The sequence below is a fragment of the Asparagus officinalis genome, chromosome 2 (assembly GCF_001876935.1).
Source record: "Asparagus officinalis chromosome 2, Aspof.V1, whole genome shotgun sequence".
In the NCBI taxonomy this organism is placed as follows: domain Eukaryota; kingdom Viridiplantae; phylum Streptophyta; class Magnoliopsida; order Asparagales; family Asparagaceae; genus Asparagus; species Asparagus officinalis.
The window spans coordinates 29,275,166-29,297,789 of NC_033795.1; the positions used below are offsets into that span (position 1 = coordinate 29,275,166).

General features: G+C 38.1%; 1 long non-coding RNA gene across 1 annotated transcript; it reads right to left on the reverse strand.

The window, feature by feature from the left end:
* Positions 17,369-18,943, reverse strand: LOC109830607. The gene is made up of 2 exons (XR_002244357.1): positions 18,540-18,943; positions 17,369-18,385 (listed from the first exon to the last, which is right to left on the reverse strand). It is a non-coding gene; the product is annotated as an uncharacterized LOC109830607 (long non-coding RNA).

Sequence of the window (22,624 nt, forward strand, 5' to 3'; positions counted from 1 at the left end):
GGTTATCCTTATATTTCAGTCCTAAGAAGACAATAAAAGAAGATGGGTTTATCCTCATATTTCAGCCCTAAGAAGATTGAGAAAGCAGTGACTCACAAGAAAGGAGTCAATCAACAAGGAGCCGTGAAGCCTCGAGCAGGGGGCCGTGAAGCCTTGAGCAGGGGAAAGCACTCTGTATCAAGATAGAGTGCAGAGAGAGACCAGTGCTAATACTAGCTGCATAGGTAGAGATAGAAAGACGCATCCCGCCCGACATGCTTGCTCCAAATCACCCTACGCGCGCTAGCCTTTTAGCTCTTCTTCTTTATAATGACGAAAAGCTTTCTTCTTTATAATGACGAACTGATCCGAATATCACATCAGGCTCTCTGGCATGTATGGAACTAGCAATAGATAACAAACAATGACCTCTATCCTTTTACCTTTGCTATTTGCTTATATATATAAATATAGGGTTTTCGCTGCATCCCCTAATAAAGTACAACACTCATTTTTGGCAAATAAAGTACAACACGCATCTTTGACAAATAATCCAGCAACCGTTGACGTTTGGTGAGAAGTGAGGCGGAATGAACAGATGATCTTAAAACAAGCCTCTTCTTCATTCAACAAAGCATCGGTAACTGATTGCAGACCAATCAGGCATTTTTTTAGTCTTTTTTCCCCGCTGAGCTTTCATGCAATGACTTCTCACTGACACATGATTTGAACCTTTCACCGACAGAGCTACTTCGACTTCTCTGACTCTGAATGCACTATAGTGAATCAACAACTCCCACAACCAGCTGAGAACAAGATGTTTTGTTTGCTTAGCTAACTCTTCTAAGCTACCTGAAGTAACCATGCTCGCTTGATCGTGGGACTCCTAAGGATAGGGCACGACCCCCAAGATCCCTCTCAAAATGGGCTTCCTGAATGGGAGGGAGATCGAAGAACTAGTTTCAAATGTCAAATCTAGTTTTTGACTCGTTGAGACTTCACTTATATGCTTTAAGCGTATAAAGGCGCACAAAGGGCGAGGGACTATTTTGTTGGCCTCTTGGTTTTGATGATGTTTAAGAAACAATTTACCACTAATATTATTTGTCTAGTATTTGTATTTATCTATTTATTGTAGACAAACAACATGTTGGAGGATGGATGGAGTTACGCATTCACGATCATATCCAATAGAGGTTGGCGGAATTATGATATGAAGCCTTGCAATTCAAGTTGAAGATCCAAGTTCAACCTTCATCCGTAAGTTTACCAAGAAGAGCTTTGTTGAAGATCAAAGCTTGGGTAAATTAGTTTAGGTTTATATTATGTGTGTTGGTACTTTAAGCTTAATTATATACACACATTTTATTGGTTTCTTTGTGTGTGTGTGTGTGTGTGTGTGTGTATACACACACAAGTTTTGATTTTATGGTTTTCTAATTTAAATATGAAAAAAATACTTATTTATATACATACATACACATTTCATAGTTACCATGTTTGGTTTTGATAAAAACAATGTGTTTTGCACATATACATGAAAATGAACAACACATATACATATATATATTTTTCATGATTATATGTGAAAATAGTATATTCTAGTTTATAAACTTAACAATCATGATATACATCTTCTATTAAGTCTATAAAATCAGTTTATGAAGTTTCAAAACATGGTGTAGCCAAAATGTCAAAACAAGTATGTTTTCATTTTGATATTTTGGACTATTTTGTAAAATGAAGAGATTTCTTATTTGGGAGGTGCTTTTTGAAAACCAGTTTTTGTAGCATGTTTATTATAATGTCTATAATCATTTCTCAAAGTTTTATATTTTTTTGATTTTATTTGTTATTTTTAAAAGGAGTTTGAAAATTAGATTTCTGTTTCAAAACAGGCTGATAACCTGTTATCAGTCGACTGGTAAGTTGACTGATGACATCAGTCGACTGATTTGTCGACTGAAGAAAATGTCTAGAATAACAAAAAGTTTTTTGTTTTGTTTTGGTCGACTGATCAGCCGACTGATGAGGTCATCAGTCGACTGATAAGGTCGTCAGGCGACTGATAAGGTCGTCAGGCGACTGATGAGCTGGAAAAAACCTTTAACGGTCAGCTCATTAGTCGACTGATGAAAGCCGTCAGTCGACTGATGCTGTAACGGCTAGTTTTTTTTTAGCATGTTCTAGTTTTGGGTTTTTGGTCTTTTTGCCTTGTTTTCTCTTGGCTTTGGGGTTCCTATAATACCCCACATATCCTCAGTTTTATTTACTGAAGAAGAATGTTTTAAACAAGTTTAAGAGAGTTTTAACAAGGGTTTAAGTTTGGTTTAAGTTTGTTTAAAGAAGCTTTTAAGCATTTGAGAGTTTGTTTTATGAAAACAATTTCACAAGAGCTTGAGGAAGATCATCCATTGGTGTTTGAGCATTCAACTCTTCTCCCTCTCTCTCTTGATCTATAGAGAAGTTTTCTTAAACTCAATTCTAGCCATTTATTGTTTGATTCTAATTTCCATAAGCTAGATTTCAATATTGAGTTTAATTGTTTCATTGATACTCTTTGTTCATTCAATATTGAGTTTAATTGTTTCATTGATACTCTTTGTTCACACACAACCTATTGAGCTTATTGTATTTGCATTCATAGTAATACTCTTTGTTCACACACAACCTATTGAGCTTATTGTATTTGCATTCATAGTATAATTTGGGGTTGTGGATTTATGACATTGAGAGTGAGCTTAATTGTGTTCTCATCTATTTTAGAGAACAAATTTATATTTGTGAGCCTAATTATGAGTTACACATTGTATTACACTTGGACACCGAGAAAAGTGGTTGGTGAGAGACGTGGTCAGTTTCAAGAGGAGTGGGGTCGGTAGTAAATCCTAGTGAGAGGTGATAATTCCAAACACTTGATGGAAACACGGGCTAGAGACCAACACTTGAGGTGATATTTAGTGTGTTTACATTATGAGTGATTATAAAGTTTTTGGTGAGCTAGAAAATCGAGCGTGAGGTGTAAACGTTGTTCGGGTGAGCGTAGAAAAACCGGTTGTGGTAATGGAGATCTCCTCGAGGTGAGGAGCGGAGACTAAGGTCGTGGGGACCGAACTCTGTGATCATATCATTTGTTTGTGATTGCATTGGCGTACTTATTTTTATGTTCATATCTTATATCGCCTTTGTCTATTGCTTATTATATTCCCACTATCTTGTTTGTGTTCATATTGCCCTTGGTTTATTATCCTTGCACATATATTGTTCATATCTCTTGTGCTAGGATATATTTGTTAGTAAAGTTTTAAATTGACATAAATCGGATTAGATTAGCATAAACCCTAGTCACCCCCCTCTAGGGTTCTTTCTTAGTGGCATTAGGGTTTTAACATATTTTTTGTTTGCATTATTAAATTTGTTGGCAAGTCGGGCCTTCCTTGAATAGGTGTCCACTATGAAAGCCTATGTCTAGAAAGGGGACCAAACAGGAGTAAGCTTGCTAACTCAAGAACTCATTCGTCCTTGAGCTTCGACTTGCTGAGTTGGTTCCTTAAAACTTATTTCTCCTACTGGGTCTGCTCTCCTTGCTCTAAAGTAGGTGTTTCACTTTGGTATTTTCCTTTCCTTTGAGTGGGTTGAACTAGGGTTAAAACTAGTCTGGGTTGGTCTAAGAATGATTTTTTTAAAAAGAATTATTTTTTATTCAGGATTCTATTCTATAAATAGGGTTGTGCCTGAGGTATAAGGTTAATGAGAAGCCAACAAGAACTATACATTGTAAGAGAGCAATAAAGAGAAGTAAGGAGACAAATCTAGGGTCTGTGAAAGATCTTTTAGTGAGATTGAGAGGGTTTCTTGTGAGTTCTTCATTAAAAATGTAAGAATAGACTATCTTCTAATCTCTCGAATAAAAGAAGACTCAATCCTCTTCTCGTGGACGTAGGCGATTGCCGAACCACGTAAATCCTAGAATTTGCCTCTTGATCTTTTTTTATGGTATATTGCTATTCTCTTTAGTTCGAACATGTTTTTCTATATGTTTCTATATCGTCCAGTGATTGATCGGTCTGCAACGAAGAATGAGAACTAATCAAAGTGATTGGTGATTCTTCTGTAGCTTCTGCATAGACCGTTAGTTAGTGGCCAACAATCAATGTCAGGTTGCGGGTGGCGTTCATCAATAGTTGAATATGGAGCTAAATTTCGATTAGACCAAACTTGTCTTTGAGGAAAGGTTTGATCTTTGTTGCATGGAATTCGAAACTTCTTCATTGATGAAGATCGAGAATAAAAAGTCTGATGGTAAAAGGGGTTTTGAGATTTGGAGGTGGTCTTGATCCAACATGACCTAGATTAAGTTCTACTAGGGGTGGATAACACGCCAGAGAAGATGAAAAGTGCCAAGAGAAAAATAATGGATCGGAAGGTGCAAGTACGATTCTATTGGTTCTCTATTATGAAGTGGGGGTATCATGTAATCAAGGAGAATATTATACTAAGTATGTGGAAGAAACAGAGGAGTTGTACATGGCTAAAAATGAATCCACCAACTTGTATTGAAAGCAGCAATTGTATGGACTGTGTATGAAGAAAAGTACGATAATTTTGGAGCATCTGAGCAACTTCAACGGGATAGTGACCAAGTTACCGGCGATGGGATTAAAAATTAAAAGACGATGACAAAAATGGTAACATTTCTGAATTTTGTTCCAGCAAGTTATCAACATCTAAAAGTATCGCTAACTATTAGCAGTGCAACAATCACCATGAAAGAGGTGAAAGCGGCGGTCCTCACGAATGATTTTTAGCAGCAACAAGGTGCTGGTGATAAGTCGGGTTCTAGTGCCAGGTTAGGCAGCAGATGAGCAAGGAAATAGATCTTCAAACGGGACGAGTTCAAGAATCTAATATCTATTGAGGTGATTGACCCTATGGGCTACCAACCACAAGTGCATGAAGGAGTCATCACAGTATACTGTGGTAAGGATCCCGTCCTAGTTGGAAAAAAGTGTAAAGATGACTTGTATCAGGCGTCTGAAGGAACTGGCGTTCAAGGTGGTGCTTCATCTTCAAGATGGTGTACGACCACGAGAAAGGGGAGTTCAAGACGAATTTGGGTTCAGAGAGAGAGCTGAAATAGGAGTTTGACTCAAAGTTGTGACGCCCCTGGTTTCACACATGCCTACAGTCTAAGGTGAACCCAAAGATATCAAACCTGTCATGCACCCAATACTGTGCAACAACATGTTTCACCATCACAATAATATCTCTCTAGTGGATTTCAACAAAAAGAAGTGTGGGTACAAGCAGATAAAATAAAGGTAATAATGCAAGGAACACAATATAGAGAAAAAATATCCAATAATAAGTAAAATTGTGTACCAACAAAAGAAAAGAGAATACATCTGATAATCTGTAATAAGAATAATAAATCTCTGATCACAAGAGTCAACTGAAAATGTTAGACTCAATACATATAGATATATAAAACATCTATCCTGAACTAAGCGGGAATTGATATTTAGAAATCCACAACACGAGAATGGGTACGTCGAGCGAAATAATCCAAACAATGAAACCCTCATGTATATATCTCATATCTCAAATTTTGAATCGCTAAATACTAACTCCAAATCCTAAGAATAAAATAATAAATAAAAGAAAATGCAGCTCCAAACCTTAATCCATAATAAGTCATGTCAAATACACTACCCTCAGGTAGATGGCACGGTCACCGAAATAAAAATCCGACCAAGATCATCTAGCATAGAATGCGCAATGTAAGCCAATCTCAGGATTATACTCTATTCTCGGGTAACTAACATGGGAGCATGAATGTAATCTGTGTAATTCTCTATCTGAAACAACGATGCTTTTGTAAGGCGCTCATAATATTATGTGGCATCACTGCCTTACTCAATCGCCCTATGAAAATAGTTATATCACCCTTTTTCAGAAAACAATGATACACAACGGAGTAGTAATTTCGACAGGGAGTAGTGGCACCAGCGATGAACAGACACATCGGTGGTGAATAGTAATTCATAAATTAGGGATTTGATCTACAGTTCTATCCATCAATTTTTATCAAGAACAAGTATTTTCTTCATTTGTATCTAAAGTTCTATTCATCAATTTAGGGTTTAATCTGTCAAAATTAAAATTAACTGGGATGGGATTAAAAAAAGATGAACTTGCCTTTATTAAACTCTGAAATTGGAATCCTTATCCGTTCCTGCTCTCTGAATAGCCAAAATCTGCTCTCTCTCTCTCTCTCTTCCTCTCTCTCTCTCTCTCTCTCTCTCTTTCTCTCTCTCTCTCTCTCTCTCTCTCTCTCTCTTCTTCTTCTTCTTCTTCTCTGCGTCTTTGCTCCTGATGATACTGTCATGCCCCGCTTCCTAAAATACCAGGGAATCAGAACCTGAGCAAGCCCGCGACGTATTAGGTTGAGTAGAAATAATAATAAAACTCTTTCTACTCAATCTAATACGCTAAGCGTCTGGAAATAAAACAATGCGAAGTCACAGGTCCCTGATCACAATCAGTAAGAATATAATGAACAACACGGAAGAAAATAATACATATCACAAATGGAATAACATCCGGGACATAATATATTCGGGTCAACATGCCCTTATACAAAATGAACAAATGAATACTGAAGAGATACAAAATGCATCGATCAATAGAAAAAGAAAGAACTATAAAAGTAAACTGGAACCATCCAAGAATAGGCTTCGACTCCTTCTGCTTCGTCTACAAGACACTCCTGCTGAGAATACTCGGCTCTGGCGCATCTCCAAGCTGAACCTGTTCTTCTTCTAAGTCTGACGTACACCAGAGAAAACAGGTCTACGTCAGCGTGTATGGCACACGACAAGACCCGACCCCACAAAGAAAATAGAACGAATGGAAATCCAATACGAAAAACGATACGATAACAGAAACAATAAAAGAACGTACAACTGAAATCCACAAATCAACATAAAAACACTACTAAATTATGATAACAAAAAGCATCCAGAATCGATCAGGTAACGAGATCATGTAGCTAGCGATCAGTCTAATCATCCAAGAAACCGGGACATACAATAGATGGAATTAATACCTAAAAATCTACAACTCGAGACGTAGTACGTCGAGCGAAGTAATCCAAACAAGGAAACTCTCATATATATACCATATGTCTCAAATTGTAGATAATTAAATATTAATCCCGATCTATGTAGGAAAAGAACAACACTGATCTACATCTCAACAAAACTAACAAAGTCCACCATAAAGCACGCAAGCATATTATTCTTGTTTTACATGTTATTTGAATTGGGGAAGAATATTTTGATGTATATAATCGGGTCCCCGTAAAGTCGTCCGGGGGCCGCCTTCAAGTCAAGTATTGGCCCTCTGGCCCATGTACATAACACTCACGATATCACGATAACAAGAAAGCGCTGTGCCCGTTTATATACATGCTATATTCTCCATCCAATCCCCCTTTATAACCCCATGTTATCAAATTAATTAAGCAACTGTACATGAAATATTGTGCACTAGCCACGGAGTTACCGTGGAATCCACGACTTCTATAAAACTATGAACATAACCGTGACCTACAACACGTCCGATCAAGAGTGCATCGTCTAGTCAATGCTATAATAATAATAATAATCAAGGAAACCTCATACCGGGATATCGATATCGAGGGAACTCGGGACTCCTCACATCGGGATATCGATGTCGAGCGAGTATAGCCATGCTTTGAAGCACGCTTATAAATTATACTTTTAACAGAAGTCGTCTTCATGTACAGTCTCTCCTATTGGGTAACAACTAAGTGATAACACAACAAGCTTTCACACAGCTATTCATGTCAAGCAATCCCACGCAGGTAATAATATATCACAGACTAATCTAATTAATTAACTCATAACTGATCTAAAAATTGAGTGACGAGTCACATAACAATTTACGATAAACTAATAATTAAAATGAAATAATTAAGGTTCGGGATCTTGCCTGCGAGACCAAGGGGTCTGATGACGAACGGCGGGGCCGATGCGGACGCGGTACGACAGATCTGAACGGTCGAGAGTGCGGTTGGGCGAAGGTCGACGATGGCGACGAGTTTGGGACAGCGGCACGGCAACAGCGAGCGGGGAAGCTCGGGTTGGCGTCGGGCAGCGGCGAGGTGGTGTCACTGGTCGTCGGAGGCGAGCGCAGCGCGATGTGGATACTGTGGGGGATGCTCGGCGACGAGCGGAGATCTGGCTGATGCGCGTTAACGGAGGTCGGAGGGAGCTGGAGACAGCGGCTCGACGAGGCTGACGGGCGCTGGTCGGATCTGCAGGGGTGGTCATCGTGGGGTTAGAGGCGGCTGTCAAGGAGGAAGGAGGTGATGGCGGGTGGTGGTGGAAGAGGAGTTGGGTGGTGGCGCTGCTTGAAGGCGCGACGAGATCGGAGGTTGGCTAGAGGCGGCGAGGAAGGCTGTAGCGGCGGTGGTTCTGGCGGTCAGGCGAGGCGCGCGTGGGGCAGGCCGCGGCTGGCGAACAGAGGGAAGAGGGCGGGGCGCGAGACAGCGGTGGAGGCGGATGGGGTTGTGCTCGGACGAGGAGTGGTGACGGCGGCCTCGGCTCGGCGGTGGCTTGGAGACGCGGGCGACGGCGCGGTCGGGTGAGAACGAAAAGGGGCGGCAGTTTTTCGTGAAAGAGAGAAGAAAAGAGGGAGAGAAAGAAATGAAAATAAATTTTATATATATATATATATATATATATATATATATATATATATATATATATGGATATTTAGGGTTTAGGGCTAATGATTAAAATAAATAATTAAAAACATACATGTTGTTCTAATACAACAGTTAATACGAAATAGTCAAAATATACTCATATTGTACAATTAAATGAGAATAATTAATAAATAAAATATATTTACTTATATTTAAAATCAAATAATTATGGGATAAATATCTACTAATCAAAACGTACTAGTTGTGCTAATACGACAGCTGATACAAGATAATTAAAACAATACAACAATTTACACAAATAATACGTAATTAATAATTCAACATAATACACAGAATAATACGTAATAGTAATAATAATACAACGTATTATTTAAAATAGTATGTAATAGTATCGACAATACAACAGATTAATTCTATAAATTTTCACCGCATAAAATTAATTTATAAATTTTATTATCATTTACATAAATATAAAACTTAGACTTTAAATCATAGAAAATTGTAGAAATTCAAGAAAAATATAAATACTCTTTTAAAAAACATAATTAAATATTTTAAAATACTTAGAAAATTATTTTAACTAGTATCAAAAATTTATGGTCCTTACAGATACGGGTGTATCTTCTCTTCGGAAAAGAGATCCTCATGGGAGCTTGAGGATAGGTGATTCTCATGATATCTTGAGAAAAGTGGTGTGAAGCGACACGACGGAGCACAGGATGGAGCGTGAAGCGAGTCGAAAGAACAAAGAATCAAAAATTTCATTTCTCAGCCTTATGAGTCGACTGACGGGTTGATGAGTCGACTGACGGTTGATGAGTCGACTGACGGTTGATGAGTCGACTGATGGGTTGATGAGTCGACTCAAGAAAACGCCTTCAGATAGCAAAATACTTCTGCTTAGTCGACTCATAAAATCATGAGTCGACTCATGAAATCATGAGTCTCGACTCATGCAGGCCAGCACAGTTTGTGCACATTTTGAGTCGACCATGAGTCGACTGGTGATCATGAGTCGACTCATCTCAGTCATGAGTCGACTCATCGAGGTTTCCTGGGCAGATTTGGTTTTTGTTTTGAAGGAATCCTAGCTGGGTTTGGTTTTGGTTATTTACCAGATTACCACCACATTGTAAACCCTATAAATAGGGAATGTTTAGGGTTCTAAACAGGAGGTCAGAGGCCAAGATGTAGATCTAAAGGGTTTTAGGTCTAAGTGAGATCCTAATCAAAAGGATTATGGTTTAGATTGTGAGGATCTATGAGATCTTAGATCAGAGAGAAATTCTAATCATTGTATTAGGGTTTAGAGAGGATTGAGAGGTTGTTCTCGATTCTAGTGAGATTATGAGGGAGAGATTTGTAATAATTGATTCTCCATAATCTAGAGAAGGTATTTTCCTTCGCCATACTGAATTGTTCTTGTGTTTTAGTTGTCTTCTTCTCAACCCACCTTTTGGTAATTCCGCGACCAAAGGGTGCTCGCACGGCGACTCGTATCACTTGAGCTCCCCCCTTTTTATAAGCTTCTAAAAATAATTAAATATTATAAAATTGGTTGTTAGAACAGTATAGGAGTTTGGTGGAATAGTAAAGGTTAGGTGATGTGTGTGTGTGTGTGTGTGTGTGTGTGTATATATATATATTTTATTAAGATCAAAACTAATTGGGAATGAGTTTGGAAGGGATGAACTTGCCTTTATTAAACTCTGAAATTGGAATCCCTATATGTTCCTTCTCTCCGAATAGCCAAAATCTCCTCTCTCTCTCTCTCTCTCTCTCTCTCTCTCTCTCTCTCCTCTTCTCTTCTTCTCTACGTCTGCCTGCTCCTGCTCTCTCCCTCTCCCTTTTTATAGCTTCTAAATTAATTTAAAAAAAATAAAAATAGTTGGTGGTATAGTGATAGTTAGGTTAGTGTGTATGTGTGTGTGTATATATATATATATATTATTTAAAAATTGGGTTTCAGTCTCCGTTTATAGAAAGAAAAAAAATTTACCCACAGTACTGTCTCAACATTCTAAGATCAATGGCGTAAACCTCATGTCCATTTGATCAACAGAAAAATTATAAAAATACAAATGCAGTAGATTTTAGCAGACTCGCGACACCGAGGCTGAAATTGCGAATCGATCTCAAATTGATTCCAATCTGATCCAGACATTCCAAAATGATCACCAATCATTATAATCTCATTTAATATTATTTTCCATAATATTTTCAAAATAACGGTGTTTTACAAAAGTGGAGGAGTTAGGAAGAATTTTGCAATAAATCAATAGCCGAACTTGGAGGTTGCAACAATGGAGGTTGCAATAAATCAAAAGTCTTCACATCAATGAACGATCCGCGGGCATTCCAACTCCATTTGAGAGATTGGGGCTTAAGGTGATTTCTCAAATTTGTTTGTTCTCTATAGTTTTACAAGCATAGTTTCACAATATTTAGTATGTAGCGGTTCGTGTTACGAGTTCGGGTACACAATTGTCACTTACAAAATTTGGATTTTATTTGGGGAGGGGGGGAGGGGGTAACTTGTTTTCGGGTGCAAGTTCGGTTATTGGTACGTTCTAAAAAATTTTGGGTGCACTTACCATTTTCTAAAGTGTATAGTCGAAATTTAGAAACTAAAAAGCTAATTATGCATTTCAATATTTACAAAATACTTAGATGCTTCTATTTTTATGGAGTTCATTCTTTTGTTTTGTTTCTCTTTTCACATAGTTCTTGTTGGGATCATGACTTTATTTCACATTTTATCAACATATGTATTTAATTATAGGAAAGTCATTGACTCATATATTCTATTGTGTCTCCTTTTACTCGATTGCACACATGACATTGTATCTTGTGCATATACACTTAAATGGGACTTTGTTCCGCACATACTTATAAGAAGTTCGCTAACACTAGTAGAAAATTGGCAAACTAGACGGAACAACCTAGACGAAAAAAATTTCCCTCTAGTTTGAAGCAAACTAGACGAAATTATTTCCGTCTAGATTGTTCCGTCTAGTTTGAGGCATTCTAGACAGAAGTTTCCATCTAGAATGTCAAACTAGACTGTTTATATTTTTTTTAAAAAATTACTGGCAACCTACGGAAATTTTGTCTAGGTTTTTGTTAAAAAAACAAAACCTAACCACTTCCCTTCTTCCCCCGCCACCCCCAAACCCTCCCTCTTCACCTCTATCCCACCCCCCCCCCCCCCCGGCCGCCCACTCCTCGCCGACCACCTCCCACCTGCCCTCTCTCTCCTCTCCCCTTCGATCCTCTCCTCTCCCTGGACGTACAGGTCGGCCCGCCCGCTACCTTCATTCTCCTCTCACCACCACCGCCTCACCTCTCTCTCCTCACTGCGCCCCCCTTCCCCTTTGCACTGCCACCCTTCCTCCCCTCTCCCTTCCTCCATGCCACCCCCCCCCTCCCTACCAGCCTCCTCAATTAAAAAAGTTATAAACCCTAGCATCCCCCCCCTCTCTCAATTCTCAAAAATTTCTGCTCTGCGCCTCTCAACCGCCCCGCCTTCCTTGTTGTCCCTGCCTGCTCCTCTCTCTCCTCTCCTCTTCCTCTCCCTCTCGCGCTCTCCTGTCTCTCTCTCTCTCTCTCTCTCTCTCTCCTCTCCTCTCCCTATCCCTCTCCCTGCCGCTCTCTCTGAATTTATGCCTAAAAGACGATCAACGGTGACAATTTTTTAATTGAAGTCTTCATTTTGCTTATTTTATTTTCTCTTTCTTATTGATTTTGTGATTGTCACAGAGAGTGCATGCGGGCACTCGACCTGGTAATATATACAAATTCAATGGTGTTTCTTTTTTTAAGTAATATTTTCGCTAACTGAAAGAAAGTGTGTTTTAACTTGGTCCATCAAATTCAACCATCTTACAAATTTCATGATGGACCAACTTCTTTCTTGAGGCGGTGTTATCTTGGTGAGGTACATACCAGTCTGTTTCCCTTACGTCCTGAATTTATATTTTCTAGTTGACATTTTGGCCAGTAAATTGTTCACTGTTAAATAATATAGCTGATCCTTATGTATCTAAGTGGATCTTAAATTATAAAAATGAATAAAAGAATCTTGATCTTAATAAATATTATTTCAATATATATAGTTGTGTCTCCGTACCGTACCTCTTCTAAATTTGCCATGTGTCTTACCCATATCTGTTCCCATTTGCATGCAATATAGGCTTTACACAGTCATATTTCGCTCATGTTGCATTCCAATGTTTTTCTACTGTACTGTTTTGAAATGGTCAAAGACTACAGTGGCTATTAAATACAAAACGAAGAACTTATAATTCCTAGGTATGTGCCAACTTGGTATATAAATTGCATAATTTTGGAATCAAGATTGAAGTATAATTTCAAACAATCATCTATATGTTTTTAGTAGGATGCGTATGATTTCAAATAGGGAAAATCCTCTTTTAACCCAAAGTTTTACCCCAACTTATTTAAAAACCCATTCACTTTTCAAAACATCAATAGACCCACTATATCACATCCCACTTATTTTTAAACCCAAATGTATAATACACCCATTATTTGTACTGTATTTATCTAAAAATTTTGAAAAATCCTAAACTACCCTTCATCCCCAAATGATCTCTCCCTCTCCCCTCCTCCTCCATCTGAGCTCAGAAGAGATCTCTCCCTCTCCCCTCCTCCTCCATCTGAGCTCAGAAGAGATCTCTCCCTCTCCCCTCCTCCTCCTCTTCCCTCCCTTCACTTCCCCTCAACCACTACCACCAACCTCCTCCTCTTCCCTCCCTTCACTTCCCCTCCTCCCTCAAGCCCATCAACCTCTGCATCCACTGCCCCTATCTCCCCTCGCCGCCACGTCACCCACCACCGTCGACCTTGAAGTAGATGAATAGCCCACCAATGATTTCGACATTGACTCCCTGTAGTTCGCCCATCAACCTGAAGCACTTGTCATTGCCGCCAGTGGACGGAGCTTGAGGAGCACTCGGAGTAATGGCGGAGGTCGAAGACCGCTTGGCTTTGTAAGGAGCTGCTTTCGCATAAGCCGACGACGATGGTGAGGATCCTTGGCGCTCAAAGGAAGTGGGTTCGGTCTTTCCCTCTCGGCCTTGAGCTTGTCAAGAACCCATGCATACTTGAATGACCTCTTGTTCATCTCAGAAGCTTCCTTCTCGAAACTCTCAATTTCACATTTCCTGACAGCTCCCAACACTGCAAGTTGTCAGCTTGTCTCTCTTATCAATATTTGATTTTGATGATTGTTGGTTACTCAAATTCTAATTTATTGTTCTGTCATTCTAAAATCTCATGAACCTACAACTTGCAGCCTGTCCGTGATCGCTTCAAAAATAACGCTGATGCCAAAAAGCTATTGGAAAAGTGAAGGTAACCTTTACTTGATGCTCAATTGCTCATAAGATATGTACATTCATGAGATATCAACCATGACTTACATAACTATGGTTCCTCTCTGGACATTATGTTTTAAAATTAGAACTATAGTTCTTGCTTGCATTTATGAATAGAATTTTCCTTAGAGTTGATGATTGATGTGAAAATCCTCCCTCTTTTTGCAAGCGTACAAAGTTACTAGGTGATTATTCTTACTTGTTGGTGTTGGGAATGGTGACGAGTTGTAACATAAAAATTCTAATTTTCTTATTGCTTGGTGGTCCTTCAGATTCTTATTGTTCTTGTGGGTTTTGATAATTCGAAGCATTACGACATCAAAATCGATATTACTTTCATGTATTTTGATTTGGAAATGCACGATAAGTTAGAATTGATATTGCATAAAAGCGTATAGATGATTCCTTTGAAAGTGGTATGAAACCTCTTATGCTAGCATTTCTCCATATTACTTTCATGTATTTTACTTTGGAAATGCACGATAAGTTAGAATTGACAGTTAATAATTTTTTTTTATCATGCAATCATTGATTGTGACATTTATTTGTGCAGGAGCGTAGATTGTAACATTTTTATGGTGGGATACATATATTCCATCGTCAATGGCACACCTAACGTAACGCACAGCTACCCCTCAATCAGAAACCATTCGTCAATGCACACTAACTTTCCAATCAAATACATGAGAGAATCCCCCACTATTGGCATTCGATCAGATCTTCGCATTGCTGTCACATTGCAACCCAAACGGCAAATCAACTACAGCCTGCACTATGATGTACCAAGTAGTATCCAATGTATCGTGTTGTATGAAATTTTCTATATTATGTATATATAGATGATTTGTGTGCATATTGTATCAAATGCACTATCCAATGTATCATGTTGTAAAATTTATCAGTGTATCTAGTAGAAATGTATCTAGTAGAAATGTATACAACGTTTCGATAGTGGTGATTTTGGATTATTTCCATTCAATCTTCATGGATTATTTTCATTCAATGTTATGCGCTTGAGTTTAGTGGTTGATAGATATGAATATCTGTAATGAACAGATGCACTGATTGAACTGAAGAAATTTTGATGGTAGGTTGTGTTAACTACAGCCTATTGGGCAATATTATGTGTCGCGTGACCAATTATCCACCTCGACGAGGGGTACTTGCTTAATTTTAGATTTTGAAAAAGTATAGCACTTTATGGGAAAGTATAGCAGCTTATTGATAAAGTATAGCACCTTATTATAAAGTATAGCACCTTATGGCAATAGTATAGCACCTTATCGATAAAATATAGCACCTTATGGTCAGTATAGCACCTTATGCTTTCTGAAAATTCTGCACCTTAATTGTCTAAAATCAAATCAGTTTTTTTCGCCGTGACGAAACCTCTCGATGACCTACGTGACGTGTTTATTGACCAATCATCCACCGCGACGGGGGGTCCTCGAGCAATTTTGAAGCTTCTGGGCAAAGTATAGCACCTTATGGGAAAGTATAGCACCTTTTGGCTAAAGTATAGCACTATATTACAAAGTATAGCACTTTATTGGGAAAGTATAGCACCTTATTGGCAAAGTATAGCACCTTATGCTTTCTGAAAATTCTGCACCTTAAGTGTGTAAAATCAAATCAGTTTTTTTCGCCGCGACGAAACCACTCGACGACCTAGGTGACGTGTTTATTGACCAATCATCCACCGCGACGGGGGGTCCTCGCGCAATTTTGAAGCTTCTGGGCAAAGTATAGCACCTTATGGGAAAGTATAGCACCTTTTGGCTAAAGTATAGCACTATATTACAAAGTATAGCACTTTATTGGGAAAGTATAGCACCTTATTGGCAAAGTATAGCACCTTATGCTTTCTGGAAATTCTGCACCTTAAGTGTCTAAAATCAAATCAGTTTTTTTCGCCGTGACGAAACCTCTCGATGACCTACGTGACGTGTTTATTGACCAATCATCCACCGTGACGGGTGGTCCTCGCGCAATTTTGAAGCTTCTGGGCAAAGTATAGCACCTTATGGGAAAGTATAGCACCTTTTGGCTAAAGTATAGCACTATATTACAAAGTATAGCACTTTATTGGGAAAGTATAACACCTTATTGGCAAAGTATAGCACCTTATATTTTCTGGAAGTTCTGTACCTTAAGTGTCTAAAATCAAATCAGTTTTTTCGCCACGATAAAACCTCTCGACGACCTACGTGACGTGACGACCTACGTGACGTGTTTATTGACCAATCATCCACCGTGACGGGAGGTCCTCGAGTAATTTTGAAGCTTCTGAGCAAAGTATAGCATCTTATGGGAAAGTATAGCACCTTTTGGCCAAAGTATAGCACTCTATGACAAAGTATAGCACTTTATTGGAAAAGTATAGCACCTTATTGGCAAAGTATAGCACCTTATGCTTTCTGGAAATTCTGCACCTTAAGTGTCTAAAATCAAATCAGTTTTTTTCGCCACGACGAAACCTCTCGACGACCTACGTGACGTGTTTATTGACCAATCATCCACCGTGACGGGGGGTCCTCGCGCAATTTTGAAGCTTCTGGGCAAAGTATAGCACCTTATGGGAAAGTATAGCACCTTTTGGCCAAAGTATAGCACTATATGGCAAAGTATAGCACTTTTTTGGCAAAGTATAGCACCTTATTGGTAAAATATAGCACCTTATGCTTTCTAGAAATTCTGCACCTTAAGTGTCTAAAATCAAATCAGTTTTTGCCCTAAAACATAGCACCCTAAAGTATAGCACCTTATTGGTAAAATATAGCACCTTAGGTCGTCGAGTGTTTGCATTGCCCTAAAAAAACTGATTTGACTTATCACAATAAGTTGCTGAATTTCCAGCGACCATAAGGTGCTATATTTTATCGATAAGGTGCTATACTATTGCCATAAGGTGCTATACTTTATAATAAGGTGCTATACTTTATCAATAAGCTGCTATACTTTCCCATAAAGTGCTATACTTTATCAAAATCTAAAAATTGAGCGAGTACCCCTCGTCGAGGTGGATAATTGGTCACGCGACACATAATATTGCCCAATAGGCTGTAGTTAACACAACCTACCATCAAAATTTCTTCAGTTCAATCAGTGCATCAGTTCATTACAGATATTCATATCTATCAACCACTAAACTCAAGCGCATAACATTGAATGAAAATAATCCATGAAGACTGAATGGAAATAATCCAAAATCACCACTATCGAAACGTTGTATACATTTCTACTAGATACATTTCTACTAGTTACACTGATAAATTTGATACAACATGATACATTGGATAGTGCATTTGATACAATATGCACACAAATCATCTATATATACATAATATAGAAAATTTCATACAACACGATACATTGGATACTACTTGGTACATCATAGTGCAGGCTGTAGTTGATTTGCCGTTTGGGTTGCAATGTGACATCAATGCGAAGATCTGATCGAATGCCAATAGTGGGGGATTCTCTCATGTATTTGATTGGAAAGTTAGTGTGCATTGACGAATGGTTTCTGATTGAGGGGTAGCTGTGCGTTACGTTAGGTGTGCCATTGATGATGGAATATATGTATCCCACCATAAAAATGTTACAATCTACGCTCCTGCACAAATAAATGTCACAATCAATGATTGCATGATAAGAAAATTTTATTAACTGTCAATTCTAACTTATCGTGCATTTCCAAAGCAAAATACATGAAAGTAATATCGAGAAATGCTAGCATAAGAGGCTTCATACCACTTTCAAAGGAATCATCTATAAGCTTTTATGCAATATCAATTCTAACTTATCGTGCATTTCCAAATCAAAATACATGAAAGTAATATCGATTTTGATGTCGTAATGCTTCGAATTATCAAAACCCACAAGAACAATAAGAATCTGAAGGACCACCAAGCAATAAGAAAATTAGAATTTTTATGTTACAACTCGTCACCATTCCCAACACCAACAAGTAAGAATAATCACCTAGTAACTTTGTACGCTTGCAAAAAGAGGGAGGATTTTCACATCAATCATCAACTCTAAGGAAAATTCTATTCATAAATGCAAGCAAGAACTATAGTTCTAATTTTAAAACATAATGTCCAGAGAGGAACCATAGTTATGTAAGTCATGGTTGATATCTCATGAATGTACATATCTTATGAGCAATTGAGCATCAAGTAAAGGTTACCTTCACTTTTTCCAATAGCTTTTTGGCATCAGCGTTATTTTTGAAGCGATCACGGACAGGCTGCAAGTTGTAGGTTCATGAGATTTTAGAATGACAGAACAATAAATTAGAATTTGAGTAACCAACAATCATCAAAATCAAAATCAAATATTGATAAGAGAGAACACTAAGCGTAAATTCAACAAACAGGTGGTGGGCAAAGAGTTGAACTAACCTGACTTGCAATGGAGAACAACATAACCCACCTCCTTCTGCCGAACCCACTTCCTTTGAGCGCCAAGGATCCTCACCATCGTCGTCGGCTTATGCGAAAGCAGCTCCTTACAAAGCCAGGCGGTCTTCGACCTCCGCCATTACTCCGAGTGCTCCTCAAGCTCCGTCCACTGGCGGCAATGACAAGTGCTTCAGGTTGATGGGCGAACTACAGGGAGTCAATGTCGAAATCATTGGTGGGCTATTCATCTACTTCAAGGTCGACGGTGGTGGGTGACGTGGCGGCGAGGGGAGATAGGGGCAGTGGATGCAGAGGTTGATGGGCTTGAGGGAGGAGGGGAAGTGAAGGGAGGGAAGAGGAGGAGGTTGGTGGTAGTGGTTGAGGGGAAGTGAAGGGAGGGAAGAGGAGGAGGAGGGGAGAGGGAGAGATCTCTTCTGAGCTCAGATGGAGGAGGAGGGGAGAGGGAGAGATCAGTTGGGGATGAAGGGTAGTTTAGGATTTTTCAAATTTTTTGGATAAATACAGTACAAATAATGGGTGTATTGTACATTTGGGTTTAAAAATAAGTGGGATGTGATATAGTGGGTCTATTGATGTTTTGAAAAGTGAATGGGTTTTTAAATAAGTTGGGGTAAAACTTTGGGTTAAAAGAGGATTTTCCCTTTCAAATAAGCATCTATTTGTTTTCATCATGTACAGTGACCAACTTTACTACTCTTGTGTTGATAATGATATTTGTGCATCTTCAGCAGTAGTTACTGGCTTGATTATGATTTTGTATTGCTCAGGATTGTGTTTGAACTAATCCTGTGTACTTTGGCAGGTGGTCACTCCGATTGCACCGTTAAGCCAACAGGTTCATGTTCTTGACTTGTTTAGGTGTATACAACTGTACCTATCCGATTATTTATCATGTTATCACTTAGCATATAATAAAGGACAATGATCTTTCTGAATTGTTCTTCAAATATTTTATTCAACTTCCTGTTGTTACCGCAATTTATTGGATTAAACCTTTTAAAATATATTCCAGAATGAGTTTTGTAATTCATTAACTTTCAATGGTGTTTTAGTTTTAACTATGTTGCAAATGGATATTGCGAGTCATTTCCAAACTAATCTGTTCTCCAAAGGCCACCGGATGGAATAAAATTTGGTATACACCGTTTTCTTACATTATTAGAGTGAAGTATATTGGAATGGTTAAACAAATAGCATAATATGTGTGAAGTCATTTATTGATTAATTAAAGAACCAATGTGGTTCAGTTGAAAAGTTGATTAAGTTCATGTCCTACAACAAGAAATTGTACATTTACTTTGCGTACTCATTTTTTAGTATTTTGCACAACTTTTCCATACACATCAAACTTCACTTAGATTTGAATGGTGGTACTGTAGTATATACGCCACTTCTACTTCATTCTAGCATTCACCAGGTGGATCTTATATCTAAAGACAAAATGAATCTGATATGGAATCCAAAGACAAGCGGTTTAATGTGTACTGTTTTTTTACGCTACCACAATGAACTATATATCATTAAAATGAAACCTAAAGAAGATGCAAAAATGTTGAAATAAATACGAAAATTTATACGAAGACTTTCATTGACTAACTGAAACAACCATTGCAACATCTAGACGAAACTAATGATGCGGTTTGAATGTTTCATTAATTTGTTAATTACTTTGCTATTTTTATTCATTATATTTTACCTATCAATATTAGCTAAATTTGTAAAGAAGCTCTAGAATCAGTACCAGTAACCTTACCAAGAACTGTAAGCATCTGTTTATTTATCTCGTAATAAATATATACTACACTTCCGGTATTCACCAAGTCAATCTTCTATATTATAAGAGTTGTAAGCATCTGTATATTTATCCCATAATAGATATGCTATTTCACTTTCGGTATTCACCGATTGGATCTTCTGTACTGCAGGCCGGATATTATTGTTTAGTTTGTGAGTGCGTGGTAGATGTGTGTGCATCTTCAAATTTATTTACCTTCACTTTTTATTTTATTAGTGACCGTTGATAATTGGTTAATGTTATTAATGTAATGAATCTAATGATCTATTCATAGGTCCAAGAACGATTTGAGAATCTGAAGAAGCGAAAAGACGCAGGAAGCTTTACAGAGCAAGGTAAAGAAATCAGAGGACATCTTAGCAAGTTAGAATCCATATCTGTTTATTAAGCTTGTTGGAACTTGAAAGCATTGTTCCATTGCCTTCCCTTTTTAGAATATTTAATCTGCTCATTTCCATTAATTTTCGTTAGAACATTTGTACCCTAAAGTGAGCTTAATTTAATTTGTCATGAGAATGTTCTTATTTGGATGTGTTTCGTGTTTACAGTAGTGGATTCTGATGTTGAGTGTTGAGTTATCGTGTGAATTCTGATGATTGTAGGTATGTGCAAAATAATAAGTTGTTAGCAGTAATACCACAAGGGCTTCGTATGAGGGATAGAGACGCTGCCGACGACGGCGAGATGTGAGGTTTTTTTATTTTTAATGTAATGAACAGTTTTTTATTTGTACTAGTACTCTACTTTTATTCATGTCGTGTACTCTATGTTATTCATCTCGTGTTATGGATGGATTTGGTATTGCTAGTGTATATGTTGTAAATATTCAGATAATATAAGTTTTTACTGAAATGGATATTAGCATAGATTGTTGAATGTGTATAATGGACTGGATTGTTTTTGGATTGGATTGTTGGATGTGTGTATTGGATATGAATTTTGATTATATTGAATTGGATGTGTATATTAAATATACAGGAATCATGTATTTATGTGTATATCGTGAATGTAATATAATGTACAGAGAATCAACGTTTTAAAATGTTTTTTTTTTTTGCGGGAAAAAGAGCAATTCCGTCTAGGTTGCTTTCCGTCTAGTTTGCGTAACCTAGACGGATTTCCGTCTAGTTTGTCACAAACTAGACGGAAATATTCTAGATGGATTTCCGTCTAGGTTGATCAACCTAGACGGAATTCGGAGCAACCTAGACGGTTTTTTCCGTCTAGATTACGCGTTTTTCTACTAGTGTAATTTTGAAAAACCAATTTGTGTATCAGATGGAGTCGATTCAAAAAATGTACAGAGAATCGGTTTGCATGAATTGTATAGCGCTTCAAAGGGGGTCGAGGGAATCATGCAACTATGTTTACAAGTTTACAACAAATGGTTAAAAGGAAGGAACGATGATTCTGAATGTGGTTTCGTACAAGTCTATGGTCGAGTTTTTTGGGATTATCCTTGAATTCTAGCCCTAAGAAGACAATAAAAGAGGATAGAAGAAAGGAGGTCCGACCGGCGAAAAATAGCGAAAAAAATGGCTACAAATAGCCCCTGATCATGACCTAGCACCGCCAGTTGATGTGGGCTAGAGATGCAACCTTCAGTAGTCACTGTTGGCAGTTCGTGGGCAAAAGTAGGTTAAAATCTAGTCTGGGGTGGGTTAGGACTGGCTTATTTGGGAATTCTTTTGTATTCAGAATCCTACTCTATAAATAAAGTTGTTCATGAGGTTCAGGGTTTATGGGAAGCCAAAGAGAGACGTATGTTGTAAGAGAGAAGTAGAGAGAATTAAGGAGAGAAATTCAGGATTTGTGAGAGGTCTTTTCATGAGATAGAGGGTGTTTCTTGTGGGTTCTTCATAAAAAACGCAAGAATAGATTATCTTGTAGGACATGAACCCTATGGTTTTGTCCCGTGGATTTAGGCAATTGCCATATTACATAAACCATATGGTTTTGTCTCTTGTTCTATTTTTTTCTATGGTATGGTTTTGTCTCTTGTTCTATTTTTTTCTATGGTATATTGCTATTCTCTGTAATTCGAATAGGTTTTTCTCGTTGTGCCAGGTGCTCGATTGGTCTACAAAGTAGGATATTTGATCAGGGTGTTCAATGACCCTTCCACAAACTACATTTCCTCATAGATCACCAGTTGGTGACCAATTGCGAGTAGCATGCGCCAAGGATAAAATAATAATTTTGATTGACCAATGATTGCAAGGGAAGAGCCTCACTTGTTTATTTATCGCCATCTTTTTCGTTAAGGAAA